The 8,897-nt window shown below is 36.1% G+C and overlaps 1 pseudogene; it reads left to right on the top strand.

The window, feature by feature from the left end:
• The first annotated feature begins 1,075 nt into the window (after positions 1-1,075).
• Positions 1,076-7,787, top strand: LOC129289385 (U-box domain-containing protein 33-like; annotated as a pseudogene).
• Positions 7,788-8,897: the final 1,110 nt, after the last annotated feature.

Here is an 8,897-nt window from a genome sequence, read left to right as displayed (position 1 = left end):
ACTGACCAAACCGAACCGTATTCGGAGAGACAATGAATGAGATGTGGCCATGTCATTGGTTTCTGCCCTGACCGAATCCACGTGGCATGCAGTTCAAAATGAACGCCTGATCGATCTCTCTCTTTTTCACGATAGCTTGAAAGATTATTTTTTGACCAGCAAGCTTGACAGATTATTATTCTCCGGGTTATTTCAGATTTAATCTTCTATTAAAAAAACGCGAAACATTGTAATAGACATATAAATCAATAAATACTTTTTAAAGCATGCTTGCCATCCTGTGTGGCGGTGTCATTATTGTGGTTCCTCGCTAATTCGAGAGCTGGCATACAAAATACTTCTTAAAACGAGCTGTTGTCTTTAGTTGGTACTAAATGGGCATAATCTAATAATAATACTTCTTAAAATATACTTTTCCATAATCTATCTAATGATAATATATGTCAATTTCATCTGTTGTTGCTTTATGGCTCTCAAATTTCTTTATATGCTTAATTACCCAAGTTAATTAATTTTTTTTTTTTTACCAATATTTACTTTGTAACTTAAAGTTTGTACGTCATCGTTAGTCTCAGACCTAAAGTGAATTTTTACTATGAGAATATTACTGTGTTATTATAAAAACATGATATGAAATGTTGCAAGAAGAGAAAGGGCCAAATTGGACATCATCATATCTCATCGTGTGGCAGTAATTGCTATTTTCCTTCAAATATGTTATAATTAGGGGACTGCTCTCTACATTTTTATATGTCATATTGCTGATTGATGATGATTTTTAATTTTTAATAATTTCCTAATTTAATTTTAATTATATAACTGTTCAGTCAATCTTATATGGTATTGTTACGTTGCTGGTAGGTGCCGTTGGTAAGATTTGCGCTTGTCTGGTGATAATCGAAATAAGCCGAATTTCTTAATATTGTTTAATAATAATTTTTTGGGCATTTCGTTTCTCGGGTCAGACCAAAAATAAACAAGAACAGTAGATAATAGAAATTAAATAATACTGGAATTGACTATCCTGAACTCCTGATGGAAGTCCTACCCGTCTGCATTTCTGCAACTAATAACTATGAACCAGTGGGTCCCACTCAACTTCGCGCAAGCTTCCTCACGAAGGAGGCTAAGCCTGAACGAGGAGTCACTTCAAGGTGTCCCCCATGGCACTGTTGATGCGATTTCTGATTATTTTTTCCTTTCAAATAATCTTTTAATTGTTACCGGTCTTTTCTGATCTCTCTCTCTCTCTCTCTCTCTCTCTCTCTAACGATTGGAGCTCGAACTCAAGACACTCTATTCTCAAGTCATACCCATACGGGAGACGTTCCTAGAACGCCTGTCACACCGCCTACACAAGTATCCTCCGGACCACCGTAACGGTGAATTCCCCTCTTTCTCAGAAGATATTTGTTTATGATGGAGAGAGAAAGATAGATTTGCCTTTCTTTCGCTTGCTGTGCCTTTTGAGAGGAATATTTTGATTTTTGCAGCCATAGAGTTTTTGAATTCTTTCTCGAGCTTGAGCCGTTTTGATGGATTAGTTAATAGAGAGAATGATCACATATCAGTACTATATTAACTTTAGGCTGAGAGAAAGCTGTCGTGGGTAGTGAGTTTCCGATTCTAATAGTTATTGATTTGAATGGGAATATCGCTTCAAGGTTAAGTATCTCAGTGGAAGAGTATCGGTTGTTTAGTGATTCGATAATCTTTGATATCTTAGAATCGCCGCAGTGAAGTGGAAGGGGGGGAATTTGTAGGGGAGCCAAATTCAGGGGTGGTTGAAGAGAAAATCCATGTTGCTGTGTCTAAAGATGTAAAAGAGTGCAAATTAAATCTGATATGGGCGATACAAAATTCTGGCGGAATGAAGATTTGCATCCTTCACGTCCATGAGCCTGCAACAATGATCCCCTTGAGTAAGTTTGCAACATAATTGCGCTAGCCAAATCATTCTAGCTTAAAAGCCAATGTTTGGAACAAAGTACTTTGATCGCCACTGATGTTGAAAACTTTATGTGCTATTGGTTATTTGAATTTGAAATAGATAAACGCCAAGCAGTCCAATTTCAGACTACCTAGTAGAAAAATTCCATTTGTTTTTTGTTACATTTAAGTCTTGTGCTCAAGGATTTACTGGGCTGTGTTAATGATCTTTGTCTGGCTTCTTATGTTAATGTGATAATATGGGATACGGGTAATCAAGTTGGACAATTTATTTGAAGCACCAAATTTGGCTGTAAAATATAGCAACTCTTGAGATTGCTTATTTTGTTGTGTTATCATTCTCATTGAGACGATCACAGTATGTAATACTGGTCTTTACTATTTATTTGTTTGATTTTTGATTTTTGTTTTTTTTTTTTTCGATAGTGGGTACAAAGTTTCGAGCAAGTGCACTGAAAGATCAGGAAGTTGAAGCATACAGGGAAATAGAAAGGCAAAAGATACATGAAATTCTCGATGAGTATCTTCTAATTTGTCAGCGGATGGGGGTAATGGTTATCAATAATCCGTCCAAGAACAATCAGGTTTGTTTTGAACTTATTTATTTAAGACAATAACTTTTGATGCAGGCACGAGCAGAGAAACTGCTTATTGAACGGGATTGCATTGAGTTAGGAATTGTGGAACTTGTGTCAGAGCATGACATCCGGAAGCTTGTTATGGGAGCAGCATCTGATAAGTCCTATTCTAGGTAAAAAGAACATTCAAATATACAATTGTTAATATATTCTTTTTTTGCTAGAAAAGTCAAGGACAATAATGCAAGTATTGAAGATGATATTAATATTATTTCGAACAGTAGAAATAGATCACTAATCAGAGAAATAATGCTCATTATGAACCACGCAAGTTGCTGTGTTATCTACTGGCTGCATCAATTCAGTGATCTCTTTTACAATTACCTGACAGGAAAATGATGGATTTGACATCTAAGAAAGCCATCTATGTACGAGAACAAGCTTCAGCTTCTTGTCATATACAATTTATCTGCAAAGGGCACCTTATATACACAAGGTCTGTAGCATTCTAAATATGGATGCCATCTGATATTCACGGGGTTTGGCATGACATAAAGATATATATGAAATGACAAAGCTCAATTGTAATTACTAAAAGCATGCTTCTTGGTAATCTACTTAATTATTTGTATCATTACCCACAGCAAAAATTTCTGTGAATAGATATTTCATTGCACTTAAATTTTATTTTTAATTTTTGGCTGCATTGGGGGGCAAAAAGTGGCCCAAAAGGTTTTATTAATTTAGTTACTTATATAAATTGCCATATCAATGTAGGTACAGTAGTTTGGACAAAAGTAAAGGAGAGGCTGGGTCTCCTGTGCCACAGCAAAGGTCACAACCTAATGCTGGACGTGCACCCCGCTTTAGATCTCAATCTATTGAACTTGGACGGAATCATTGGATAAGACTCACAAATCCAGCACAAGATCTATTTCGAAGAGTGAGGTCTGCCAGTGCTAGCCATGAAGGGAGCATGGCAACTGTTTCTTCTCCAGATGACACTGAAGCACTGTCAACGCCACATATCAGGTTGGGTACTGAAGTGAGTTCTGATGAGTCAGAGAGACTGTCTGGAAGGAGTCCTTCAGTTTTCTCATCATTCTCTGATAGCGGTGCAGTTGAGGCAGCATCTGCCCCAGATTTGATCACTGAGCGGATTGAGAATGTATTAGACTTGAGTGGACATTCTTCAATTAAGGGGGATCTTTCTCATTCATCTCCACCCAGTGTACTGGTACTTGTAATTATTATCATTTTTTCATATAACTTTTGTGCCTACATGGGCCATCTGTACACCTTTTTTTTTTAGGGGGGGGGGTGGAGATACAATGGGGCATGTGGATACTGTTGTAAGTTGATTTTTTCAATTAATGCAGATCCCTTTCTTTGCTTGCATTGATGATAGAGTCTGCATACTGATGCCTTGTTTTAATAATCTACTGAACACTTGCAGGATGGGGGGGAGCGTACTACTATCTCTCAATGATCACTTGAACAGGCCATGGGTGAGGCTGAAAATGCTAGGCAGGATGCATACCAAGAAACTGTTAGATGTGGGAAAGCTGAAAAAGATGCCATCGATGCTATATGCAGGGTACTTGCTTTATTGTTGGGTGCTTCTTATTACTTCTGAAATGTGCAGATGATCTTGAGAATAATTATCTGTTCATTCTCTGTACCCAATTCTTTAGTTTTTACGTTTTTCTAAGTGGAAGGAGTAGGACACTTGTTTGAATCCTAAAAGTAAAGGTGGGGCATACATAATCCAACTTAATTTATGCTAAAGATGACTTGAATATATGGTCATCATTTCGTGATTTTTATTCATGTTATTGAAACTTTAAACACCCTCTAATTTTATGAATGACCCATTTGACAGGCTAATGCTTCTAAAATCTTGTATACTGAGGAGTTGAAACGGAGGAAAGAGGTAGAGGAAGCACTGGCAAAAACAAAGGAAGAACTTGGACAGATGAAGATCCAGAGAGATAAAGTAAATGAAGAACTCCGACTTGCCTTAGATCAGAAATTATCACTAGAGAGTCAAATTTCATCATCAGAACTTATGGTAAAGGAGCTGGAGCAGAAGATTATTTCTGCTGTGGGTCTATTGCAAAGTTACAAGAAAGAACGTGATGAATTGGAGATGCAGCTTGATAATGCGTTGAGGGAGGCTGGAGAGTTGAGGAAAAAACCAGCTGAGGCCCCAAGCACACATGTACCTCAATTTTTCTTAGAATTCTCTCTTCCGGAGATTGAAGAAGCAACGAATAATTTTAATCCATCCTTAAAGATTGGAGAAGGTGGATATGGAAGTATATATAAAGGCATGCTACGTCACACTGATGTCGCTGTCAAAATGCTAAACCCCAACAGTTTGCAAGGGCCTTCAGAGTTTCTAAAGGAGGTACAATGGTTTAATTTTTGTGCTGCATTTTCAAGACCACCATTTCCTTCTTTTCTTTTCTTTTTTTCCTTTTTTTAGTTACAAAGGAGGCATAATAGGTGGGGAAAGAAAATAGAGTTGAGAAAGAGGGTTGCTGGGGTTGGGGGGCCCCTTGCACTCAAGCCTTGGGGGTGGTGTTAGTTGACCCACAGCACTTGTGCAGATCATCATTTTTTTTTCCTAAATTTTTGCATGATAATTTGGCCTGTTTCATTTACAATCTGAAATATCATTAAGGTGATTTCAAAGTGAAAGTTGCCGTAGATGCAATGTCAAACTGAATTTCACCTTAACTTTTCTAGTATGAAAATTAGCTGGCTATTGAAGAACAAAAATCGTATGAAGATGCAGGCATTATTTGATATCAATTTCTTCTTAAAGACAAGTTTTCATTCCTTATATGTTTCTTTAATTTCTTATTTGTTGCTTCTTGTCATAATTTAGAACTGATCCATCTCATAAACACCATGAACTTAGACTATCTCGACTTTTAATGAAAGAGAACCGCCTGACCTCTCCGTTGGTTTTGTATTAGGTTGACATATTGAGTAAGTTAAGGCATCCCAATGTTATTACATTCATTGGAGCCTGTCCGGAATCCTGGGCTCTTGTCTATGAGTATCTACCCAATGGAAGCCTTGAGGATCGGCTCATCTGCAAGGACAACACACCCCCATTATCATGGCAGACTCGAATTCACATTGCTGCGGAGCTATGCTCTGCTCTCATCTTTCTTCATTCTAGTAAACCTCACAGCATTGTTCATGGGGACTTAAAACCCTCCATATTCTCCTTGATGCAAAACCTTGTTAGCAAGCTTAATGACTTTGGAATCAGTCGCCTGTTATCTCATCATGGGAGTTCAAGTAACAATACTACAGGATGCTGGCGAACAGACCCAAAGGGCACTTTGTCTACATGGATCCTGAATTCCTTGCTTCAAAAGAACTCACTCCAAAGTCAGATATATATTCACTTGGAATCATATTATTAAGATTGTTGACTGGGAGACCAGCCTTGGGAATAAAGCAGGAGGTGAAAAATGCATTAGATGCGCTGGAAAAATTGAAATCCCTCTTGGATCCTTTGGCTGGAGACTGGCCATTTGTACAGGCTGAACAGTTATGTCGCTTGGCATTGAGATGTTGTGAGATGAACCGAAAAAGCCGGCCTGACCTTTATTCAGATGTCTGGAGGATTCTGGAACCAATGAGCGCTTCTTCTGGAGGCACAAGTGTCTTCCGAATAGGTTCTGGAGGGCTTTACCAAACCCCTTCATATTTCATTTGTCCAATCTTCCAGGTAAATCTCTTTCATCCATTTACTTTTTTCTATCATTCAGATCTTGGCATGTTTCAACTGTGGAAAATGTAGAAGTGAAATTTCAATCTAGACACTTGATTTAGCTGATACCTTTCACCGAACATTTTTCTTCTTCTCTTTGTATTTCAATCTAAACTATGCAGCCTAGAGTATAAAATGCATTGCATTTAAATCTAAATCGAGAAATTTCAAAAATATAAATTACATTTTTCTTTAATTGTGTCTGAGATAATGGAGGGGGAAAAAAGGAGGGAGGTCTCATTGAAACCTTTCCCTGCTCTGGGAGTCAATTGATTAGAAGGGAGGGATGATAAAGGATTTTCAATTTGGGAGATTTAGCGAGGGTATCTCAAAAAGTCAAAACAAGAGGAAGGGAGATTATCATCTAGCCATGCATTATCTTTTTTGTGCCCCCAGGCATATTCTCTGGACCTCTTAACCAGTAGACGTGTCTTTTTGCAAATTAAGGCATCTGAATTCTCATTTTTAATTGCAGAGTCGGTCAAAACTCTTTGCTGGGTTAGTCGTAATGGTTACCCGCATTAATTGGTATATTTATGCATTCGGCCATGCTTTCTTTTGGCCATTTTTCCCCTTCTTTTTTCATCAATCCGCAGCTATGTTTTTCTCTACATGCCCAATGGTATTTATGAAAAATTACTGCTTTGAGTAGAAATCAGTCATCTGTGAAAAATGCAGCACCCAATCTTTGTTCTTTAGCTAAGTTACTATGTCTCAGTTTGTAATATGCAATGCTATCTATGTTGCAACGTGGCAGGAAGTCATGCAAGATCCGCACGTTGTTGCAGATGGATTTACTTACGAAGCAGAGGCTATACGAGGATGGCTGGACAGTGGTCATGAGGTCCCCAATGACAAATGATAGCTTGCACATTGCAATCTTGTCCCTAACCTTGCCCTTCGCTCTGCAATCCAGGACTGGCTCCAAAATCGATGATCATTGTTGATACTGAAATTCCCCTTTCTTCAGAAGATTTGCATGCTGCTTATACAGATTTATCTCCCCTAAAGTTTGGGTTAATTTTGTTAGATCAGCACCTCTCATTTCCTGTAGCAAAACATGCCAGAGGTATATAGCGTACATGATATGTCTTTTCAAAGGATTTGAATCCTCTCCATACATTTCTCAATACATCTCTCCATACTCAATAATCATTAAGTGAATATTATATTTTTTCATGCCATAATTAGCAATCTCACACCATTAAACCAAAGCAATAGTTAAATGAATGGTTGAGATTGGGTTTGGAGAGATGTGTTAGAGAAAAAGTATGGAGAGGATTCAAATTCCTTTTCAAGTGTTTCTTCCCACTCCTTCTTCTCCTTTTATCTCAATTTCCCAATCATGATCTTTTCTTTTTAGTTCAGTTTCTGTCCTATTCTGGAATGTTGTGACCCACTGACCACTGCTGAAAGAGCAAGCTTCACATGGATAAAATTTGTGAAGAAAAAAATTCCAAAATCCATGAGAAGCGTCTTTCATGTATGTTCTTACCCAACAAAAGATGTTTAAAAAAACAAATTTCCATAGGAGAAAAAAAATCTTATCACTCTTGACGTAATCCTTAATTTTCTGAATAAATAAGTTTAGAAAGTTTTTTGTTTTAATCTAGGGAGCACATTCAGTACTTATCAACGTGCTCATCACCGACTAAACAATCTGGGCAGTCTAGATTAAATTATGTTTTTATTTTTTTATATTTTAAAGATGAAATTTATAAAATTTAAAATAAATAAATTGTTTCACATGGACCATTTATATTAATTAGATCAATTCAAATTTAATATTATTATTTTTTATAATTTTTATAAATTATTATACAAATTTATTTTATATTGTTCATATTCAAAATTTTTAATTTATTATACTATCAAATTAAAAGAGTTCATACTAAAATTTTATAATCAATTTATAAAAATTATAAAAAGTATTAAATTTGGATTGACCTAATTAAATATGAATTACAATATTAAAAATTAATAAATTTATTGAATTTTTTATGTGAAAAAATAGTTTAATCTGAATTGTTGAGATTTAGCATGATCGTTCATATCGTTTCAGGAGTGATGAACGAGCACTGAATGTGCTCCCTTTAATTAAGATCAATCGCAGCATTAGCATCAAGCCTTCCACTGGATGAGCCCTAAAAAGCTGATTCCACTCATAAAGTACTCAAGAGTTGCATCTACATTATTAAGCATTGGATGTCAACGTGGAAAGGTTGTTGCGTGATCTTATATTGAACAAATAAATTTTCTAAACTTATATGTTCAAATAATATATATATTTTTTTGATTTTATTTATAAGTCATTCTTATTAATTTTATCAATACCAACACAATAAAAGTATAATAAATAATTATAAATGAAATTTAAAATTAACCTTCAAATGAAAAGAAAAAGTGATCCAATTAATATAACATTGTTTTTCTTGTATTTCTCTTTCATATCCTATAGAAAAGTTCTTCTATTTATCATGAAAAAGCTACTCTCATTTTTCCTTGCACTTATTGAAGGGGGCTGAAAAGAATTATGGGGATGAATTTTGGAAAGTGACATCCTTTAAAAGAGAGTG

The sequence above is a fragment of the Prosopis cineraria genome, unplaced genomic scaffold (genome assembly GCF_029017545.1).
Source record: "Prosopis cineraria cultivar Desert tree isolate PC_DT_omini unplaced genomic scaffold, ASM2901754v1 PC12, whole genome shotgun sequence".
In the NCBI taxonomy this organism is placed as follows: domain Eukaryota; kingdom Viridiplantae; phylum Streptophyta; class Magnoliopsida; order Fabales; family Fabaceae; genus Prosopis; species Prosopis cineraria.
The sequence above is the reverse complement of the archived record's forward strand: the minus strand, read 5'-3'. Positions and strand labels throughout refer to the sequence as shown.